The following is a 21,985-nucleotide window of genomic DNA, read 5'->3' on the forward strand; positions in this document are numbered from 1 at the left end:
TGTAAACATCACGTATACCATAAAACCTTGGATTGCAAGTAACTTGTTCTGTGAGTGTTCCACAAGATGAGCAAACATTTCTGATGAATTTTAACTTGACAAACAAGCAATGTCTTGCAATGAAAGTAGTACTGTGACACCGAATGTCACATGGTTACATGTCACGATGGTTCTTCTCTCTCTCTCTCTCTCTGTCTCTGTCTCTCTCTCTCCTCACTCCTCGCTCTCTCTGTGAGATTGTGGGTAATTGTCGCCTATGCTTGGATGCTCAGTCTCAGGTCATGGTGTTTGGCAGAAATCAGTGATTTTTCAGAATGTTGGAAGGTGCCCATAACTGGCATTAGTGTTTTTTGTCACTTCAGAGCACTTATGTACAGTCCTTTGCTTTCCCATACAAGAGTAAGCTTAGGAATGCCTTGCTTCATTCTATTTCAGGCTGCCTGGAGATAGAGACCCAGTTACATTAAATACAAGAGTTTATTAATACTGTATTGTAGTCAACATCCATGTTACACAATGGATACCACGCAGAAAAAGGTTGAAAAGAAAGGCTGTAAGAGGAAGGTGATGACTATAGTGGAAGTTAAGATGGAAATCGTGGAGAAGTACAAATGAGGTATGCGAGTAGCCAAAATTGCAAGATTTTATAAGAAGCCTACAGAGGAGGAGTTGAAAAAGGCAGAGGAATCCTGCACTTCAAATGATATAGGGAGATGTGTAAAATGTGGGAAATAGTGCAACATTTTGTAAAAAAGTACCACCCAAATAAGGCTTTAGCAGTGTGAGTGGTGAATCTGTTTAAAGACATTGCCCCATTTCCATGAAATCCTCAGAGGCAGAAGCAAGTGTCATTGGATAGGTTCCTTATTAAAATTTCAGGAAAAGAAAAAGATTCTATTGAACCGATAGATATCAGTGATTCTGTTAGTGATAGTGAAAGTCATCCAACACAATAACCCTCCTCTCTCTTGTCTCCCTCACACCTGCCACAAAGGTTTTCTTTTTTTTTTTTAAGCTTAAAAAAATTTTTTTAACGTTTATTTATTTTTGAGACAGAGACAGAGCATGAACGGGGGAGGGGCAGAGAGAGAGGGAGACACAGAATCGGAAGCAGGCTCCAGGCTCTGAGCCATCAGCCCAGAGCCCGATGCGGGGCTCGAAATCACGGACTGATTGATTGTGACCTGAGCTGAATTTGGACGCTTAACCGACTGAGCCACCCAGGCGCCCCGCCACAAAGGTTTTCAAAGTAAGTGCACGTTCATTTGTTTTTCCTTATATTTTGCATTTTCTTTTTTATTTTGTATTATATTACAGTCCTGTAATCATTTTTATATGAATATTTTTGGGTTGTGGAATCAATCTTCTGAATTTCCATTATTTCTTATGGGGAAATTTTCTTTGATATGCAAGTGCTTTGGATTACAAGCATATTTGTGGAATGAATTATGCTCTCAAACCAAGGTTTTACTGTATATAGTACATATATAAATCATGGGCCACAAGAAAAACCACACTGTACATTAGCAGAGAATTTGTGAATCAAAATATCCAAGTATGTGTCTGTATATGGAAGTAAAAGTTCTCACAGCACACAACACATTCACCAAAGAAACAGCCACTCAACAGTCCTCTCTCAAATATGCATCACGATTTTACACAATGGCACATTTCTGTCACTTAACTTTACATCCCCACAATCTCCATCATGACAATAGGTTGGTTTTCCATCTAGCTCTTAAACGCTTCCTTTGTTTTGAATTTGTTCATGTAATAGAAACAATTTCAAAATGAGACTGCAAATATTTGAAATTTCATGAAAATGCTAAGCAGTGACCAGTTTGAGAACACCTGCAAAGTCCTTTGTAAATGGGAATCTGTCAAAGAGATCAGTTTGTACAAAAATAAACAGGCATGTAGAATTCATTAGCTAAGTATCCGTTGATTAACTAATTGGTTTAGTTAAAAAATACTAACCCAGTTTCCATTACTTCCCAAATATTCAAGTTTCTGAGAGTAAAACTGGAACAAAACAAGTATTCTATCCTCACTGGATCTGATATCCAGTGGGAAGAGGAAGATTCCCTGTCCCTCAGCACAGAGACATCTGTGTTCAAGGCAGATGTTTGGGAGGATGGAATTAGGAAATTGACATTATATGCATACATAATGTCATAGTATGCCTATAGCAAAAATAATCTGTTCCATGATCATGCTACAAAAATCAAATATAAAGTGAAGAATGGCTTCTAGTGCTCCCAAATACTTGCCAAGAAAATTTGGAAAATAGAACAGAGTAAAACAAGAGGTACAATTCCTTCTGAGGTGCACATATTATAATACAATATTGACTTTAACTTTATTAAATAAGGTTATAAATAGGTTTTTAAAATTTAATATTTTCAAAATAGCATATAAAATCAGTGTATCATTGAAATTATAACCTGCACTTGTTAACCTAAAAGTTCATTTATTTCCATTTTAAATTCCTATCTCCAGTTCAATTTCATTTTGAAGACAAAGATCTCAAATAAATATTTTCCCTATTCAGAATTAAGTTATGTCTTCATTTTTTTTTAAAGTTGATACTCTTATAGTTGGTCTACTCTTGTAACGATTGTATCCAAAATGTAAAGTAATTCTGTTATTGCAGTATTGTGCACACGTAAGTATCACTATAAAAATTTCATCTCTTGTACAGCCAGAATATATGTTATAGGCAAATTTCTTCACTACTATTCTTTTTGACCCTGCATCCTAATGGGCTTTAAAACATATCATGTGGCACACTCTTTTATGTCTACTCTGCTCAGTTTAGACCTTAAAGACATGTCTATACCAAACATTGTTTAAACTTCTTAGTTCTCCTTCCCATCGATTAGTCCTTATTTTCTGAAATAACCAACTATTTTAATCTCATGTGATATCTTTTTTATTCTCTCCCAGTTTCCATTTGCAAAGTGTAAATTGATAGAGGTATGTAAGATAAATGAATGATAAATAGCTAGATACTACATGAACGATGTATAGCTGGGGGATTCATAATCTAATATATATATGTGAATATATATGCACATATGTATATTTATAAGCTTATATTTGTATGTATAGTTATACCTTGTTTTATTACACTTCGTTTTGCTTCACATACATGGTGTTTTTTTTTTTCATGTTGAAGACTGTGGCAACCATTTGACAAGCCAGTCTATCAGCACCACTTTTCTAACATTTGCTCACTGTGTCTCTGTCACATTTTGGTAATTATCACAATATTTCAATTTTTCATTGTATTTTTATGGTGATCTGTTGTCAGTGATCTTTGATATTATTATTGCAGTTATTTGGGGGGTACCACAAATAGTACCCATATAAGACAGCAAACTTAACAAATGTGTGTTCTGACTGCAGATATGGAGGAAATAGCCAAGAGAGCTAGAATTAGATTTTAAAGATGTGGCTGAATTGCTGCAATCTAATGCTAGAACTTTAACAGATGAGAGATTGCTTTTTATGGATGAGCAAAGAAAATGGTTTCTTGAGAATCTATCCTTGGTGAAGATGATATAAAGATTGTTGAAATGACAACAAAGTATTTACAATATTACATAAACTTAAGTTGTTAAAGCAGTGGTGGGGTTTGAGAGCATTGACACCAATTTTCAAAGAAGTTCTGCTGTGGGCAAAATGTTATCAAACAGCATTACACGCTGCAGAGTAATCATTCATGAAAGGAAGGGTCAATTGATGTGGCAAACTTTATTGTCTCATTTTATTTTTTTTAATGTTTATTCATTTTGAGAGAAAGAGTGGGAGAGGAACAGAGAGAAAGAGAGAGGGAGAGAGAGAATCCCAAGTAGGCTCCACACTCTCAGCGCAGAGCCTGAATCAGGGTTTGATCTCACAAACTGTGAAATCACGACCTGAGCTGAAATCAAGAGTTGGACATATAACCAACTGAGCCACCCAGGTGCCCCTTTATTGTCTCATTTAATAAATTACCACAGCCACCACAACCTTCAGCAACTACCACTCCGATTAATCAGCAAGCTTCAACATCAAGACAACATCTTCCACCAGCAAAAATGTGATTTGTGGAAATCTCAGATGATGGTTAGCATTCTTTAGCAATAAAGTTTTTTTTTTTTCACCCCAGACCCTGAGATCAAGACTCGGATGCATAAGCAAATGACCCATCTGGGTACCTCAACATAAAGTATTTTTACTTAAAGTATGTACATTGCTTTTTAAATATAATTCTATTGTATACTGACTAGACTATAGCATAGCATAAAAATAATTTTTATAAGCACTGAGAAACCGAAAATAAATTATTTGACTCACTTTATCATAATATTTACCTAATTACAGTGATCTGGAAGCAAACCCACAATAACTCTGAGGTATGCCTGTATATGTATACATATCTATTGTGTGTGTGTGTGTGTGTAAAGAGAGAGAATATATAAATGTGATCTTTTTTCCTCTCTTTAACCTCAACTTGAAGCCAGCTATCAGTAATCTTTTTTTGCTTGATTCTAAGAGTGGGTTTGAAAAAAAATTAGGCTTGTATATTTTCTCCTCTACTGAGCATAATTTAACATATTTTAACATAGTATAAGAGCACAAAATAAAGTAAGCAAATGTAAGAGGGAAAATGAAAAGAAAAAAGTACAAATTAAGGTCATTCATTTTTTTTTAAAGAAATGTAGATGTTATATTCATCTCCTACACTAATATGATCTTCTATCTTGATTTCATGAAGAATGAGACTGATGTAGGATGAGGAATATAAGACAGTTCATTCAAGCTAGTTATGGGCTTCTTGGTTCTAAATTTTTTTTTAATGTTTATTTATTTTTGACAGAGAGAAAGAGAGAGAGAGAGAGAGAGAGAGAGAGAGACAACGCATGAGCAGGGGGAGGGGCAGAGAGAGAGGGCGACACAGAATCTGAAGCAGGCTCCAGGCTCTGAGCTGTCAGCAGAGAGCCCAACGCAGGACTCACGAACCATGAGATCATGACCTGAGCCGAAGTCCGACACTCAGCCGACTGAGCCACCCAGGCACCCCAGGCTTCTTGGTCTTCTACCATGTGTTTAGCACTTCTCTTTTGGGGTGGGAAAAGAATCCTCTATATTTTCCTCACCATAAAAATAGATGTAATTGTGATATTTATGACATGATGCAACAAGGATCAGAATATGTATATCCTCTGAGATTATTATATATTTATATATCAGTATTAATCAATGTTATATATTATGTACATGTAATTCAGCAACGATCAGGACAGTATAACATATTTACAATTTTAAAACAAAACATTACAAATTGACTTTGGGACTAGAAACAATTAGGCAGGTTGGAAAAGCATATGTGCAGACCTAATGCAGGAAAATAATTGAAACCTAGGAAAAGCTAGAGGACAAGGATGGTAAGAAACATGTGGGCATTGTTAGGCTAAAAACTAAGGGAATCTACTTGTATTTGAATTCTCCAGAAAAACAGGACCTATAGAAGACAGAGAGATGACAGATAGATAGAGATATATAATGAGGGGTTGGCTCGCACAATTATGAAGGTTAAGTCCCATGAACTGCCATGTGCAAGCTGAAGGCCCAGGAAAGTCAATGGTATTGGTCTGGTCAAATCCCAAAGGTCTGAGAACTAGGAAAGCCAATAATCACAGGCTGAGACCAAAAGCCTGAGAAGCAGGGGTGCCGATAATTGAGAGCAGGGGAAGATGGATGTCCCAGCTCAAGCAAAGAGGCCAAATTCACCCTTTCTCTGCCCTTTTGTAATATTTGGGCCCTCAACAGATAGATAATGGCTAATCACAAGCTAAGGATGATCTTTACATAGTCTAATGATTCAAATGCGAATCTCTTCTGGAAACACCCTCACAGACACACTGAGAATGTGATGTTTTACAAGGTATCCGGGCATTCCTTAGCCCAGTCAAGTTGAACACAGAAAATTAACCATCAGACCACTAAATGTTTTTTTTTTCTGAGTAAAGTAACATGCTCAGCTTTATCAACCATATGAAGTTGGTAAGAGATAGAAGCAGGAAAATGGTCACCTTTAGTCTGGAAAGCCGACCTATAGCCAGCATAGTTCTGATAAGGATCATATCTGTTCAGGTTGCTCCAATCTTAAAGGGTCTCATGACTGCCTGTATGTCTCACTGACAGTTAATATTGAACTGAATGATAAGCACCAGAGAACTCTTGTAAAATTTTACACATAGAAATTCGAAGAAAACATTTATGATCTAATACTCTCTACATGTCCTTCCCCCCAGAGCACTAAGTATATAACCACCAGCTTCATACAGCAAAAGGTGCAGCTCTTTCTGCTTATGGGTCCTGTCCCCTTGCTACTCAAACAAACTTACTAAGTTGCATTATACAAAGTCTCAAGAGTTCTTTCTTTACTATTGTGCTTCAGACCCTGCAAAAGAATCAGCTGGAATCTAGTTCTGGAATTAGTTGCTGAATCAGCTGGAATATAAGGAAACATGTGTTTCCTTATATTTCCAATTTAACAGTCTAACAAATTTAATTTTTATTTTTTGTGTTTTTTGATATTACTTCACTGTAGAATCCTTTTTTAAAATTTTTATTTTTATTTTAATTTATATCCAATTTAGTTAGCATATAGTGCAACAATGATTCCAGGAGTAGATTCCTTAATGCCCCTTACCCATTTATCCCATCCCCCCTCCTGTAACCCCTCCGGTAACCCTCTGTTTGTTCTCCATATTTAAGAGTCTCTTATGTTTTTGTCGCTCCCTCCCCCGTTGTTATATTATTTTTGCTTCCCTTTCCTTATGTTTATCTGTTTTGTATCTTAAAGTCCTCATATAAGTCAAGTCATATGATATTTGTCTTTCTCTGACTAATTTCACTTAGCATAATACCCTCTAGTTCCATCCACATAGTTGTGAGTGGCTAACAAATTTATTTAAATGAACAGCTTACTTTTTAATCTCTGGAGTAATGAGAGTACCAATAGTTTCAATAATATTTAGTCTTATAGTAAAATTCCTTCTCAGATTTCATCATGATTTTACCAAGCTTTAATCAGAATCTTGGGTCTGGTGTTTAACCAACCAATAACATGCATACAATGGTAGCTGAAATACCAGAAATTGTGATTGAACTTACTAAATTCATAGCTGTAGACATAGAACAAAATGGCCATTTCTTCAATAAATATTGTGTTCGTATGATAGTTTAGGCACCACATTAAATGCTGGGGAAACAAATAAGGAAAGAGTGTATGCCTACAAAGCATCACAGTCTAATGGCTGAAAGAGTTCAGAATAAGTAACATAATAAAACAATAGAAGGGGATCAATGCAGGGGCTACAGGGTCCGTGAAAGGGGCACAAATTCCAGATTATTGGCTTGGTAAAGGTTCTCTACAGGAAGAAATTTTTGAAATCAATTTATTCGCTAACTAGAATTGATATAGGTAAAGAAGGAAGAAAATAAAATTGAGACAATATGATAAGAATGTTTAAAAGGGAAAAAATGTGGTATATGGTGGAAAAAGCAGGTAATTCCATATTCATGCCATAAATTGAAAGAGAAAATTATTTCTCTGTTGAGTAGGAAAAACAGTCCAACTGGATAAGACAAGCAATAGAATATACTATTTCCTTAAGATTGTGAGCCCTTAAGATAGGGCTAAGGATATGAAAACAAATGCTATATTTAGAAGAATGACTAGAAACTACATAGTCAAATTATTTTTTTTAATTTCATAGGAATAGACTTTTTTGCTTTATATCCAAACTATGTAAATGTTTTTTTATAAATTATTGTATAAACTTATAAACATTTTCAAATGATTTTAACATTGCATGTTCTATAAAAAGTTCTTAATGGTAGGTGTTCAGAACATTATTTGGGTTTGTTATATGTAATTCATTTGTCTCTTATGTAGTTCAAAACCCTAACATGGTTCATTTAACATGATTAAAGTTGAAATATATTTCTATAATACAGAACTGTTATGTTTATGGCCACTTTTAAATAAAATCAGTATTAAAAATTGTCAAAAGAATCATGAGTAGAAACTTGGATTGTCTTTTATACTGGAAAAAGATGAAAAAGTAATAATGCGTAGCAAACATTTTCTAGCATGTACATAAATAGAAATTTCATCTAACCAGAGGGATTTCCCTTAGGAATTGTGATAATTCTATTTAATGTTCTGGAAACAAGTTTTGAATGATGCTCTCTATGCTTTTTGATGCAAAAAAAAAATTTTCCCCACAATCTCACTATTTTGACGCTTCACCACCAATTCCCAAACTTAATTTTCTCATCACTATAGTAGTTAAACAGTGGTTCTTCAAACTTCTGATTGATAGGGGTGGGCCGTGTGATACAGTTCTGAATAATAAAATGTAATAATCTTTCTGAGGATTTTTTTCCTAGTTAAAAAAAAAGAAGAGACAAGTGTGGATTGTCTTAATCTTTTTTTTTTCTTTTTCCTGCCTTCAACCTGAGTGCGGTACAGCAACATACACAAGGGCATAGGTATGGAAAGTGTATAGTTAATGCTATTAGAAACTGCCAAACTGGGGCGCCTGGGTGGCGCCGTCGGTTAAGCATCCGACTTCAGCCAGGTCACGATCCCGCGGTCCCTGAGTTCGAGCCCCGCGTCGGGCTCTGGGCTGACGGCTCGGAGCCTGGAGCCTGTTTCCGATTCTGTGTCTCCCTCTCTCTCTGCCCCTCCCCCGTTCATGCTCTGTCTCTCTCTGTCCCAAAAATAAATAAAAAACGTTGAAAAAAAAAATAAAAAAAAAAAAAAGAAACTGCCAAACTATTTCTAAAAGAAATAGTATCATTTCATATCCCCACTAGCAATGCATAAGAATTATAGTTGCTTACCTTCTTACAAACACTTGGCATTTTCAGTATTTTCAAAATGTTTTGTTTTAGTTATTCTGCTGGATATTTGGTAGTAACTCATAGTGGTTTTAATTTTTAATTCCCTAGTGACTAGTAAGTTAGAATATCTTTTTATCTGCTTATTGGCCTTTCACAGGCTTTTAATTCTTTTACTCATTTTTTGAGTCATTTGAATTATTACTGAGTTATCAGTGTTATTTATACATTTTTGATATAATATTCTTGTTCAAGTATTGATGAATATACATATTCATTTCTTCTGAAGAGATACCTAGAATTGGAATTTCTGGGTCACAGGGTAAATGTAGATTTAGATTTATAAGAAACTGATGACTAGTTTCTAAAGAGGTAGTCAAGATAATTCCTTATGAGTTTCACATATTTCTGTATTTCTTTCCAGAAAAGACACAAAGACACTGACGGCCTTTGTTCCAGACTATTTTTTGTGTCCATACACACACACACACACACACACACACACACACACACACACACATATATATATACATACACATGCACACACGTATATAAAGGGAGAGAAAACAGACTAAAAGGATAGAGCTTGCTCTCTCTCCAGATTCATTAAGGATCCAATGTGAAAACATGTCTTCCTTAAAGGCAGAGGTCAGACAGGTTTAGTGCACATTATAAAACAATTAAATTTCTGAAGTTTGTGATTCCTCGGTTAGGATGTGACCACTGGACCCATCTATGTGGAAACTCTCTATTATTTTTGTGGGACCTGGTGGTCAGGGGAAACATACAAACATAAAGCCTATGCTGCTTACTGTGCCATGAGAAATAAAGTTATTTATTTAAGTTTATCTTATTTATTTTGAAAGAGAGGGAGAGAGCATGTGTGCATACATGCATGCAAGCAGGAAGGGTGCAGAGAGAGAGGGAGAGAGAGAATATCCCAAGCAGTCTCCATGCTGTCAGTACAGAGCCTGATGTGGGGCTCAATCTCATTAACCATGAGATCATGACCTGAGCCAAAATCAAAAGTCAGAGGCTTAACTGACAGAGCCACCCAGGTGCCCCAAAAGTCATTTATGTATCATGCAGAAATCTTGTGTTTTCTGATAGCATACAGAAAACAGCAAAGGATTAAAATGTTACCTGCCAAGTTATGATAAATCTCAGACAATTCACAATTATCGATAAGTGACAATTTTATACTCTCCTTATCAATGTTTAATGGTATTGAATATTCCATATTCCTCCCCAAGTTTTATACTGTTTAATGTATTTTTAAAATATTTATGCTTCATAAAGAATTTTAATTGAGGGGTGCCTGGATGGTACAGTGGGTTAAGCATCTGGATCTTGATTTTGGCTCAGGTCATGATCTCAAGGTTTGTGAGATCGAGCCCTGAATGGGGCTCTATGCTGAAAGTGTGGAGATTGCTTGGGATTCTTTCTCCCTCTCTCTCTGCCCCACCTTTCAAAAATAAATAAATAAACATTTAAATAAAAACAAATTTTGAATTGATTTTTTTATTAAGGCGTTAAAATTTTTATTTCCTATTTTAGTTTACATTGTTTAAGATTAGTCATTTTATTATTATTCTTTTTTACCTGGTATTACTGTTAAAGGCATTTGCCTTTGAGACTTATTTCTTTATGATTTCCAAGAACTAAATTATTAGGTGGCATACAATTTTATATGCGACTTTCTTTCTAAGAGTTTAAGATTTTTACAACTTTTATCAACCTGGGAAAATTTTAAACAATTTCTTAAATATGTTTTTAGCTTATACAACTTCAAAACAAATAGAATATATATTTGACTGGTTTATATTGACTCACAATTCACTGAAATACTATTCATTGTTTGTTTGTTTTATTTCTTTTGCCAGCTTTTTTCCTCTTTGGGTTTCTACATAGTTATTGTTTGATCACCATGTCATCAAGTTCTCTAATTTTTCTTCAAATGATCTTATCAGTTGTTATTCTTATTCAGTAACCTTCAGATACCCCATAATATACTTTTATTCTTTAGAATATTCTTTGCTTCCTTTTTATATCTTCTATTTCTTTCCACATTCTGTTTGTGTTTTTTCTTTAAATATTTGAGCAAGTTGATAAGCTTATAATAAAGGTTTCAAAATCATGCCTTCAATCCACCATATTTATTATTTCTCTGTCTGCAATGACTGATTTTCTCTCAAATGACAGCCACATTTTCTAGTTTCTTCATTTTGTATTATTATTACTATTATTTTTTGTAGACCAATAGTATGAATGTTACATTTTGTATGAAACAGAATTTTGTTTTGTTTAATGACAGTTGATGTTTGTTTTGTCAGGCATTTTGGTTATTTATTAATCAATTTTTATCATGTTAAGACTTGTCTATAAGCTTTGTAAGGATGTGTCTAAATTATTCTAGGATTTTATTCTATAACTATATTAGCGTTACTACTAAGAAATGCCCTAGCTCACTATTGAATTCCCATGTGTTCAATGAGGACATTTCAACTCTGTGTGAGTTTTGGGAAATGTTCATGTTATAGTATTCCTGACATTTGCTGTCTGGCCTCATGTAACATTTCACCCAATGCATGAATGCATTAGTATTTAAGCAATAGATTCAAAGATATATGCTATGGACAGTATTGGTGCCATTCATATGTTGAAGACTTATTCCCAATGGGATGGTATTTGGACGTGGACCTTTGGGAGGTAATTAGGTCATGATAAAAAAGTCCTTGTGAATGAGATTAGTGTCCTTATAAGAAGAGACATGAGAGAGACAATCTCACTCTTCAATTTATGGGCATACAGCAAGAAGGCATCTTTCTGCAAATCAGGAAACTTACCCTTATGAGGAACTAAATAGTCTGGTCTCTTAATCTTGAACTCTCTAGCCTCCAATGTTGAAGGAAATGAATTGTTTCAGCCACTCAATCTATGTTATTTTTATTATAGCAGCCCAAACTAATAAAGACAATACTTTTATGCAGATATCTGGAGCTCATTTTCTGTAAAATTCGTTTTTCTATAGTACTCATATGCCTGTTTACAATTTTCATCCAGAAGACTTCCTGAATTCTAATCTCTGACACTTCAACTCAGCAAGACTGTTTTACTTTTGCATGGATTTCCTAAATACAATACTGCTTGGGAAATTACCTCAGAAATCAGTCAGGGAAATCATAGGACTTTCATCATAGGTTTTCCTTCTCTCAGAATCAGAGTCTTTTGCTGACTGTGGTCCAATGACTGAAAGCACTTGTCTTGTTTTATATTTTGCCCAATTTTCTAGTAGCTTATGAAAAAGGGCCAACTCTAGTACTGGTTATTTTAATAGGATTAAAACAAGTCTCTGACACTTGTATTTACCTTAAAAATAAAAATTACAGTTAGAGGGGTTGACCAATATAGCAATATAGGAGGTTCCTGAACTCACCTTCAAGCATAGGTATATTAAATGTATAGCTATACAAGAAGAAGTTACCACTGAACAAAATCCAGAAAGCAGTTGAGCACCCGCTACACACTGGACAAGTGAGAATACACTCACATAAAAATGGGTAGGAAAGGCTGAGACACTTCTACCATAAACAGCATCTCTGGCACATTGACATACAATTGGGAGAGAACCCCTAACTTCTAGCTTCTCCCTGAGCAGAAAACAGTCTAGCTCCCACATGTAGTGCCCCTATCTTTAACATTCCCATTTAAGGGGATGTGCCCCCCAAAACACCCAACTCTGAAAGCCAGTGAGGCTTGCATCCATGAGACCCACATGACAATAGCAAACAAAGAGCTGTTGCAATCAAGCATGTGAGCACTTGTAGCTATACCCCCAGGGCTCAGTATATAGGAAATAGACAAAGTCTAGCTCTCAGTTTTTCTCTGAAAGAAGTCCATTTACATACTTTCAAAGCTATGGCTTGAGAGCCAGTTTTCTAATTTAGACCACACTTAGGGACTAGCTATAAGCCTCCAAAGAGACCGGGAAAAATGGTAGATGTCGCCACCTTCTCCATCTACCTCACGCCAAGACACCAATAACTCCCTGGAAGAGCTTGTATACATGTCTGGTGCTCCAGCTCTTATGCCTTCTTCCTGAGGACTCCAAATTACCTGTCTCTAATAACCAATGGAGCTTGTATTCATGAGTTGCACAGGACTGTAGCAAACAAAGAAGCAGTTTTTAATAGGCACAAGAACACCCAGAGAAAAAGTGAGGACCAGATGGCTTTGCTACTAAAGATTTAAGGAAAAACTAATCTAAGTTTTTTGCACACTAAAGGAAATAAAAAAAAGGAGGGGGTATTTCCAAATTTATTTTATGAAGTCAGCATTATCTTTTTGATACCAAAGCCAGGCAAGGACACTACAATAAAGGAAAACAGATTTAACCTGAGAGGGAATAATACCACTGGACCTAAATATAAGCATCAAGGGCTTACCAAAATTTATACTGAGTCTGGGGAAAGACAGTGGAGTAGGAGGACTTTGATCTCTCTCCAGCCCACTTTTACAGATAGGTACCATCCACATATAAATCGATGACTTGGAGAGTGATTTGAAGATTGGCAGAACAAACTCCACAACTAAATATAGAGAAGAAGCTGCATCTAAAAGGTTAGAAAAGTCATAAGGATGGAAAGAGGCTGTCCACATGAGGAGAGGGCAGAGAAATGGGCCCTTACACCAGGGAGTTCATACAGGGAAGACTAATCTTGATAATATTTGGCTTTAAAAACTAGAGGGGCTGAATTCTATGAGTTTTTAAAATCAGTAGGACTTGGAGCATAGAGCTTGAAAATTCAGCTGACTTAGGACTGGAAAATCCAGGTGGGCAAGTGATAACTAGGTCACCACCCCTAAAGAGACAGTAGCCTCTGCTAGACCCATCTATATGCTGTCCACAAGGGACTCATTTTAGATCTAAAGGTACCTACAAAGTAGAAGTGAGGAGATGGAGAAACATTTATCATGTAAATGGATGTCAAAAGAAAACTGGAATAGCAATATTTATAACAAAATAAACATTAAGATAAAGACTGTAACAAGAGACAAAGAAGGATTATACGCTAAAAGGAACAATCCAATAAAAAGATATGACAACTGTAAATATTTATGCACCCAATGTAGAAACACTCAAATACATAAAACAATTTATAACAAACATATAGGAAATAATCAGTAATGATACAATAATAGTAGGGGACTTTAAAATTCCATTTACATCAATAGACAGATCATCCAAACAGAAAATCAACAAAGAACAATAACTTGTAATGACACACTGGAATAAAAGGATTTAATAGATATATTCAGAACATTCCATCCTAAAACAGAATACATATTCTTTTCAAGCACATGGAATATTCTCCAGAAAAGATCACACATTAACCCATAAGACATTATGGGTTAACCCATAAGACAAATCTCAACAAATTTAAAAGGAGTGAAGTCATATCAGACATCTTTTCTGACTATAACACTATGAAATTAGAAGTCGATGATAAGAAGAATTCTAGAAAGACCACAAATACATGGAGGTTAAATAACATGCTACTAAACAATGAATGGGCCAACTACAAAATAAACGAAGAAATAAAAGTACATGAAGACAAATGAAAATGAAAACACAATGGTCCAAAACCTTTGGGATACAGCAAAAGAGTTGTAAAAGTTTATAACAATACAGGTCTACTTCAAGAAACAAGAAAAAATCTCAAATAAAAAACCTAACCTTACATGTAAAGGAGCTAGAAATGACAACAACAACAACAACAATAACAACAAATGAAGCCTAAAGGCAGTGTAAGGAAGTAAATAATAAAGATTAAAGCATAAATAAATCACATAAAAACTGAAAAAAAATTATAACAAATCAATGAAATCAAGAGTTGGTTCTTTGAAAAAATCATGAAAACTGATAAAAAAATCTAGCCAGCATTATCACAAAGAGATACTTATTTTATCCAAATAAATAAAATTACAAATGAGAGTGAAGAAATAACCACAGAAATACAATTATAAGAGAATATTATATAAAACTATATGTCAACAAATTAGATAACCTGGAGGAAATGGATAAATTCCTAGAAATGCATAAACTACCAAAACTTATCAGGAAGAAATATAAAATTTGAACAGATTGATAACCAGAAAATAAATGGAATCAGTAATCAAAACATTCCCAGCAAACAAAAATCCAGGGCCAGATGGCTTCACAGGCAAATTCTACCAAACATTTAAGGAATAGTTAGTACCTATTCTTTTCAAACTATTTCAAAAATTAGAAAAGGAAGGAATACTTCCAAATTCATTCTGTGAGGCTAGCATTATTATGATGCCAAAACCAGATAAAGACACCATTTAAAAAAAGATCTACAGGCCAATATCCCTGATGATCATAGATGCAAAAATCCTCAACAACATACTAGTAAACCAAATCCAACAAAACACTAAAAAAATCATTAACCATGATCAAGTGGGATTTATTTCTGGGTTGCAAGAGTGGTTCAATATTCAACAAATCAATCAATGGGATATATCACATCTCTAAGAGAAAGTATAAGAAACATGATCATTTCAGTAGATGCAGAAAAGGCATTTAACAGAGTACAACACCCATTCATGATAAAAAACCTCAACAAAGTAGGTTTAGAGGGGACATACTTCAACATAACAAAGGCCATATATGAAAAACTCACAACTAACATCATCTTCAATGAGGAAAAAATTGAAAGCATCTCCCCTGAAGTTAGGAACAAGACAAGGATGTCCACTCTTACCACTTCTGTTAATCATAGTACTGGAAGTCATACCCATAGAAATCAGACAAAAAGAAATAAAAGTCATCCAAATTGGTAAGAAGAAATAAAATGCTGTTTGCAGATGACATGACGTTATACATAGAAAACCCAAAACACTCTACTAAAAAACTGCTAGAACTGACAAACAAATTCAGTAAAGTCTCAGGACACACAAAATCAATATACAGAAATCTTTTGCACTTCTACACACCAATAATAAAGCAGCAGAAAGATAAATTAAGAAAACAATCCCATTTACAATTTTATCCAAAATAAGATATCTGGAATAAACTTACCCAAAGAGGTAAAAGACCTGTACTCTAAAACTATAAAACACTGATGCAAGAAATTGAAGATGACACAAAGAAATGGAAAGAAATTCTATGTTCATGTATTAGAAGAATATTTTTAGGGGCGCCTGGGTGGCTCAGTCGGTTAAGCGTCCGACTTCGGCTCAGGTCACGATCTCACAGTCTGTGAGTTCAAGCCCCACGTCGGGCTTTGGGCTGATGGCTCAGAGCCTGGAGCCTGCTTCCGATTCTGTGTCTCCCTCTCTCTCTGCCCCTCCCCATTCATGTTCTGTCTCTCTCTGTCTCAAAAATAAATTAAAACGTTAAAAAAAAATATCTATACTACCCAAAGCAATCTACATATTTAATGCAATCCTTATCAAAATACCAATAGCGTTTTTCACAGAACTAGAACAAACTATTTTAAAATTTGTTTGGAACTACAAAAGACTACTAATAGCCAAAGCTGTCTTAAAAAGGAAAATCAAATCCAGAGGCATCAAAATTCCAGACTTGAAGTTATACAAGGTTTAGTAATCAAAACCATATGATACTGGCACAAAGTAGACACATAGATCAATAGAATGGAATAGAAATTAATGTTCCACAAAGCAGGAAAGATTATCAAATGGGAAAAGAACAGTTTCTTCAACAAATGGTGTTGAGAAAACTAAAGAACAACAGGTAAGAGAAAGAAACTGGACCACTTTATTACACCATACATAAAAATAAATTCTAAATAGATTAAAGATCTAAATGTGAGACTGAAACCATAAAAATGTAAAAGGGGACACGGGCAATAACCTCTTTAACATTGGCCATAGAAACTACTTTCTAGATAACATCTCCTGAGACAAGGAAAGAAAAAGCAAAAATAAACTATTGGGAATATATCATATTAAAAAGCTTCTGCACAACAATTGAAATAGTCATCAAAACTAAAAGGCAACCTACAGAGTGGGAGAATACTTTTGTAAATGACATATTTGATAAGGGGTTAGTATACAAAGCATATAAAAGAACTTCTACAATTGAACACCCAAAAAACAACCCAATTCAAAAATGGACAGAAGACCTTTCTTCAAAGAAGACATACAGAGGGACAACAGATATATAAAAAGATGCTCATCATCACTTATCATCATGGAAATGCAAATCAAAGTTACAATGAGTTACCACCTCACATCTGTCAGAATGACTAAAATCAACAATACAAGAAATAACAGGTGTTCATGAAGTTGTGGAGGAAAAGGAACCCTCCTGCACTGTTGGTGGGAATGCAAACTGGTGCAGCTATGTGGGAAACAATATGAAGTTCCTCAAAAAGCTAAAAATAGAACTACCCTACATTGCAGCCATCACACTACTGCTTATTTACCTAAAGAATACACAAACACTAATTCAAAGGGATGGGTGAACTCCTATGTTTATAGCAGCACTATTTGCAATGGCCCAGATATGGTAGCAAGCCAAGTGTCCATCAATTGATGAATGGGTATGGATACACACACACACACACACACACACACACACAAAAAACCATACAATGGAATATTATTCAACCATAAAAAATACAAAATCTTGCCATTTGCAATATATGGATGGAGTTAGAGTAACGTGGAATTTAAGAAACAAAACAAATAAGCAAAGGGAAAGAGAGAGAGAGAGAAACCAAGAAATAGACTCTTAATTATAGAGAATGAATGGATGGCTACCAGAGGGTGGGTGGGGGAATGGGTTGAATAGGTAATGGAGATTAAGGAGTACATTTGTTGTGATGACCACTGGGTGATGTTTAGAATTGTTGAATCATTATATTGTATACCTGAAATTAATATAACACTATGTTAACTAATTGGAATTAAGAGAAAAAGTAAAAATAAAAAGTATGCATTGTAGAAAGAAAAACAAACAAACAAAAAGAAACAAAGAAAGACAAAGAAAGAATGAAAGAAAAAAATGATAAGCCGATGTTTCTGGTGAACATGCAGACGTCTTCAACAAAATATTAGCAAACTAAAGTCAATAGCATTAAAAGAGTCATACAACATGATCAAGTGGGATTTACTTTTGGAATACAAGGATAGTTCAACATCTGTGAGTCAATAAATGTGATGCACATTCTCTAAACAAAGTATAAATACCATATAGTTATTCAGTATAGGCAGAAGATATTTGACAAAATTCACCATCTTTCCCATTATAAAGAACTCTCAGCTGGAAAAACAGAAAATGTACCTCAACATATTAAAGGCCATAAATTACAAACCCACAGCTAACAATCTATTTAATAATGAAAAGCTGAAAACTTTTCTTCTAAGATTACAATAGGGGCGCCTGGGTGGCGCAGTCGGTTAAGCGTCCGACTTCAGCCAGGTCACGATCTCGCGGTCCGTGAGTTCGAGCCCCGCGTCAGGCTCTGGGCTGATGGCTCGGAGCCTGGAGCCTGTTTCCGATTCTGTGTCTCCCTCTCTCTCTGCCCCTCCCCCGTTCATGCTCTGTCTCTCTCTGTCCCAAAAATAAAATAAAAAACATTAAAAAAAAAAAAAAAGATTACAATAAAGCAAAGATCCCACTCTCACCACTATTCTTCAACATAGTACTGGAAGTCATAGCAAGAACAATAAATGAAAATAAAAGACATAAAAATTAGAAAGGAAGAAGTTATCTCTAATAGCAGATGACATAATATTACATATAGAAAACTCTGAAAATTTTAGCAAAAAACTGTTATAAATTATAAATGATTTGAATATATTTGCAGGATACAAAATCAATATAAAAATCAGTTGCAATTTCTATACATGAACAATGAACTACCTGAAACATAATTAAGAATTCAATTTACAAGAACATAAAAAAGAATAAAGTACTTAAGAATAAATTTAACCAAGTAAAATTCTATACACTGAAAACTTTAAGACCTTGATGAAAGAATTTGAGAAAGACATACAAAAAGGATAAGCTACTCCAGCATGGATTCCAATCTTCATGGATTGGAAGAATTAATACTGCTAAAATGTCTGTACTACTCAAAGCAATCTACAGATTTAATTCAATTTCTATCTGAATTTCAATGATTGTGTTTTTTTTTACTGAACTAGAATAATCCTAAAAATTTTATAAAACCAGAAAAGATCCCCCAAAGCCAAAGTGATTTTAAGCAAGAATAAATCATGTTGCATCAACTTCCTGATTTCAAACTATATTTTAAATCTATAATAATAACAACAGTATGGTATTGGCAAAAGACACATTGATTATGGAACAGAATAGGTATCCCAGAAATAAATTCATGCATATATGGTCAATTAATTTTCAACAAAATTTCCAAGAATACAAAACAGTGAAAGGTTATCTCTTCAATAAATTCTTTTGGGAAAACTGAACAGTTACATGAAAAAGAATGAAACTGGACCCCATCTCACACCATACACAAAAATCAATTCAAGATGGATTAAATATTTTAATGGAAGACTTGAAACTATAAAACTCTTAGAAGAAAATATAGGGAGAGAAATTTGTGACATAGGTCTCGGCAATAATTTTTTGGATTTGACAACAAAAGCAAAGGCAAAGAGAAGCATAAACAAACATGTGGGACTGCATCAATCTAAAAAGTGTTTGTTCAACCCTAAAAATCGTTTAAATAACCTAATTAAAATATTGGCAGAGAATCTGAATAGACATTTTTCTGAAGAAGACACACAAGTGGTCAACAAGTACATGAAAAGATGTTCGACATCACTACTCATCAGAGAAATGCAAATCATAACCAATAAGAAATCATCTAATACCTATTAGAATGTCTATTATTTTTTAAAAATGAGATAAATGCCAGTAAAAACATGAGAAAAAAGAGTCCTTGTACACTGTTGGTTGGAATGTAAACCGGTTAGTCACTATGGAAAACAGTATGGTGACTCCTCAAGAAATTTAATATAGAACTACCATAGGGCCTAGCAACCCAACTTATGAGTATATGATGAAAGGAAATTTTCTTCAAAAATAAGGAAATTAAGTTGTTTGTGACAACATAGATGAATCTGGAGCACATTATACTAAGTGAATAAGTCAGACAGGGGAAGTCAAATACTACATGGTATCATGTGAATGTGGAATCAAAAGGAAGAAGGAAGCAAGGAAGGAAGGAAGGGAAGAAGGAAAGAAGGAAGCCAGGCACAGAAACAGAGAGTAGAGAAGTGTTTGCAAGGGACTGGCCTTAGCCCTTAAGTACTTAGTACAACCTGGCAATTATACTTGATAACACCATATTGTAAAATTGAAATGTGGTCAAGTGTAGAATTTAAATACACACACACACGCGCGCGCGCGCACACACATACACACACAAGTTTGGTGAGGAATGTATTCACTTACTGAGGAAAGTCTTTCACAATGTATATGTGTATCAAGTCACCACGTTGTACACTTTACCCCACAATTTTGTCAGTTATATGCAATAGAGCTGAAAAAAATAAAATTCACAAAACTGCAACAGTTTAAAATATTAGCTCATCCTCCACAGCAAGATAAAGGTATAAATAACTCTAAAATCCTGTTATGACATTTCCTTATTTCTGTAATTAATTTATGATGTGTTTTGGGAAAAAATATATTTATGATACTATTTTTAATATTTCTGTGGCTATCTTTGGATATATAAATTATATTGTCTATCTCCTACCTCTTAAAATATAAATTAAAAATCAAACTCTTAAATAAACTTTTAATAATATTTGTCAGTGGAGTGTTCCCGAATGTATTTAAAATGTTATTGCAAAAGTAGAAGAAAAAACATAACTCAATTGTCACCATTAATAAAATTAAATGATGTGCCTGCTTGATTTATTGACCATGTCAAATGATGATGGTGATGAAGAGAATGAAGGGAAAGAAAACACTAAATAAGCAAAATAAGGGTAGAACATGAGAATGTTTGAGAGCTAAATCTGTTTAATGTTCATCTAACAAAAAATGAGGCTGAGTGATAGGAAGTAAGAGTATAAAGAATGCCAGGAACAATATCATGAAGCTGTGTCTAGTTATAAATATTGTCATATAAACTATGACACATTACAGAGAGAAAAATAAATTTCCATTTGTATTTTTAACATTTTCAAATATTTGTTTTGAAATATCTCACTACCAGCTAATAACCTCCATAAAAACATGGACTGTATCTTAAGCATTTTTGTATCTCTTGTACCCAGCATGAGTCCCAGAATGTAGCTTAAATCGTCATTGAATGAAAGAATAAATCAACAAATGAATAGATAAATGAATGTGTATTATTTGGTTAGTGGAATATTGAAATATGATTCATGTGGCTGTTATAGAACACAAATTGCCTTTGAGAATTTTATCCAACACACTCCCAACTCTCCTCATCCTCCCACCTCCACCGGTCTCAGAAAATCATTAACTATTTAATTGCTTAGGCTCTACTCTGGAAATGAAATGGAACCCTGAATGTATTCTAGTTACATAATTCTAACTTCTGTACTATTGTTTCAATGGAAAAAAGCAATAAAAATCAATTGTTAATTATTCATTGTATATTACTTAAATCCTTCAAATCATTAAATTGCTTCGACATGGTAATAGGCAACACAGTCACATGAATTAGATCTGGTTAGAACCTTAAACCTTCCATATGCGAGAGGCAATTTAAGTGACTTGTAGCTGTGACAGCTGAGACTGAGGAAAACAAAAATAAGGACACCAAATCCTCTCAAACATATGAGCCTGCTCAAAAAATATTAAGTATATTTTCTTATTGCCTACTGGTATTTTTCTGTTGAAATTTGACATTTTTTTATGGCTACTCCAAGAAGTTTTCATTCACATTACCACTAGTCATGCTTCTATGGACCCTGGAAAAAGGTCACTTGAAAATGTCACACATTCAGACAAAAAAAAATTACTCAAGCTACGTAGATGTTCCCTTATACAGAGTAAAAAGCTAAGTTGAAAGAAGCAAATATG

This window comes from Neofelis nebulosa, chromosome 5, assembly GCF_028018385.1.
Source record: "Neofelis nebulosa isolate mNeoNeb1 chromosome 5, mNeoNeb1.pri, whole genome shotgun sequence".
NCBI lineage: Eukaryota > Metazoa > Chordata > Mammalia > Carnivora > Felidae > Neofelis > Neofelis nebulosa.